Below are 3324 nucleotides of genomic sequence, written 5' to 3' on the forward strand. Positions count from 1 at the left end.
AGCCGTCCTTATCATCATCCCATGAGTGCTTCTGGCTGGGCTCAGGTGAGGTCGGCCGGGGGCACCTGGGTAAAAATAGGAATGACTCCCAGTTATTCCTGGCAGATGGTACAGAACGGCTGGTAACTGTCCTCATCATAGCAACTGGGGGCTGAGCTCCATCAGCCCCCTCACTTTCATGTCTGTAACCCTTCTGCTCCTCTGAGTTGGCAGCAACAAGGGCCGGGTTCAGTATCCAGGGATTTTGTTTCAATAATACAATGCATAACCAGCTCGAGCCCCCACCCAGTGACCTGGGACACTTACATATCACCCCCCCAGCCGCCTCTAGGAGGCAATACTTCCCCTCTCGCAAGCACGGAGTCTGAGTGTAGCAAAATCCTTTTAATAACAGAGGGAAACAATGCGGCATCACATTGGAGAAACACCACAAACAGGATTATAACACAAACCATAAGCAAAAAACCCACCACTAAGTACGTTTGGCAATGTCCTTTCCCCCTTAGGGTCTTAAGTCCAATCATCCCAAAGTCCAACAACCCAAAAGTATCTGGTCAGTGCCACCCCAGAGTTCAAAAGTTTATCTGCAGAGTTTTACCCCCCTTCAGCCTGAGTGGAAATGGGTGTGGGGGCACACAGGGTGGTGGGGCCCACAGAGAGTGGTAAGGGGCACCTTACGTGGGCCAAGGCCTACTGCTCCACCTCTCCGTGGAGTCCTGCTGCAGCATTCACCATGATCAGCTCCACTTCACCAGCTGTGCTGCTCCTCCAGCTGACCCATGAGCCACTCCAGCCGTCCCCGCAAACCGCTCTACTCCGCTCACTGTTCCATGGGCTGCTCCAACATGCTGCAAACTGCTCTGCTCTGCCAGCCACTTAGTTATAGGTCTTCAGGCTCCCCCACTAGTTAGCACAGCACTCAGTGCTCTCAGCTCAGTAATTCCAGCTCTTTAGTGATTTCAGCCCATAGTAGGGGAGCCTTGGTGCTGGTGCACCATTGGTCCAACATGAATTCAGCTCAGCAGCCTTTAGATGGACTCCTAATGGAATCAAAATTGGCTCTACTCTTTAACAGTGGAGAGAGAAGGATGTGCAATTGGTGTTCCAGGCCCTCAAAAGGGGCCCATACCATCAGGTACACACACCAGTCCCCAACCTCTCTCATTTCACTGGGTTTTGGCACCCATGTCCCTTGTCTAGCAAGTGTCACTTAATTTATATTGAGACATCTCTGTCATAAAGCAGTCTCATAGTTCCTCATTCACATAATTGAATGGCAACATTTATTTTATCCTGCCCCAATAAACAAAGAAATTGGGGATCCCAGAGCTGTCAAAATAAAACCATCCCAGGCTGCATTGGGCTATGCTGGGCCGTGCCCATGCAAATACCAGAGATTCCACCTTTCTGAAATTCTTTCACATAATTCACCACCAGATGGCAGGGTAGAGCTCATCCTGGCTCTCGCTTACATAGCTCTTAAAAGAAAAAATTCTGATACTGCCTGGACTATCGATTAAAGCAGCGGGATGCTGGGACTTCTTCTCCCCCCCACTGTCTTAATGTCCTGTGCCTGGACATCATAGCAGCTGGAGGCTGCCTCCCCCTCATTTTATCTCGACTAACAGAGTCAGTGCTTTCTTATTCCTCCATTCTTTATTACATAATCCACACAAACGGACCCTGCAACAGTAGCCCAGGAGGGGCGGCGTTGGGGGAGGAGTGGAGGGGAAGCCAGAGTAGGGGGTTGTTGCAGGGGGCACCCCCCCACCCCCCAACCCACCCCCCCTAGAATGGCATGCAGCCTCATTTCTGCCGGAGTGCTGGACATGGAGCAGCCTGTGCTCTCTGGTACCACTGGCTCTCATAGCTACACTTGCCCCACTATTCTAGGGCAGGACTGACTCCTGTTTTTTTGATTAAGCCATAAAGGAGCGGAATGATCCGGTGGGGTCATTTCCATTTTTGTCTTTGCGCCCCGGCTGAACCTCAGCTCAGGCCAAGCCAGGATTCACCCATTGACAGCAGCAGACAGTACAGAAAGACTGATAACCGTCATCTCATCGCCAATTTACAATGGCACAGCGACGGTACAGAACGACTGGTAAACTACTCTGCTACTTGCCATCTCTGCTACCTTGCAAAGGCAAATGAATGCTGCTGTGTGGCACTGCAGTACCGCCTCTGTCAGCGGCATCCAGTACACATACGGTGACAGTGACAAAAGGCAAAACGGGCTCTATGGTTGCCATGCTATGGCATCTGCCAGGGCAATCCAGGGAAAAAGGGCGCGAAATGACTGTCTGCCGTTGTTTTCACGGAGGAAGGAATGAGTGATGACATTTACCCAGAATCACCCGCGACACTGTTTTTGCACCATCATGCATTGGGATCTCAACCCAGAATTCCAATGGTCGAGGGAGATGCGGGAACTATGGGATACCTATGGGATAGCTACCCACATGCAACGCTCCAGAAATCGATGCTAGCCTTGGTACATGGACGCACACCACCGAATTATTGTGCTTTGTGTGGCCGCGTGCACTCGACTTTATACAATCTGTTTCACAAAACTGGTTTATGTAAAATTGGAATAATCCTGTAGTGTAGACGTACCCAGAGAGAAACTGGCTGTTGTTTTAGTGGGGGAGGAAAAAACCCAGCAGCCACGCTGTGCTTCAGCAGCTGCAGCTGGGGTGCTCACTTCAGCTTCTCAGCCATCCGTGACGCTTCGTTACAAGAGTTGCCAAGCTTGGGTGTTGAATTCCGCTCCGCTGTATTGATGGGTTGTGAAGCGTGGTGCAGCCGACTGGAGCAAGGCTTGCAAACAGCCCAGCAACTGCAAGTTCCCTCGCCGCTGACTTTCCCTGGCAGGCGCTCAAGCTCCTGAGCTGATGGATTTGCTGGGAGAAGACTTGCACTTTGGTGCAAGGACAAAAGAATCGCTCAGCTTTGCCGCCTGCCAGTGAAAAATACACCACCAGCAGCACGGCATCTATAAACTGAATGGAGTTACTCTCAGGGTCTCAGGTCTTATCAGCCCTCCAAACCCCCTCTCCCCTGCAGTACACAGGTCTTTGGTTCTGCTCTCATGGCCTGCAGCGCCATCATCTTGCACTCAAGTCAGGACAGTGCTCAGAAACTCAGCAGGGTCCAGGGGCATCAGCACTTAAACTGGGGCTCTCCATAGCACCCTTGTCTGAGTCAAGGTCCCAGGGCAGCGCTAAGGGCTCGGTGGTGTCGGGGGCAGGGTGGAGGAAGCATTAATCCTGTTGATTACTGTATGGCCCAAGAACCAGGCAAGAGCTCCACTGCACTCGGCGC

This window comes from Chelonoidis abingdonii, chromosome 26 (assembly GCF_003597395.2).
Source record: "Chelonoidis abingdonii isolate Lonesome George chromosome 26, CheloAbing_2.0, whole genome shotgun sequence".
Taxonomy (NCBI): domain Eukaryota; kingdom Metazoa; phylum Chordata; order Testudines; family Testudinidae; genus Chelonoidis; species Chelonoidis abingdonii.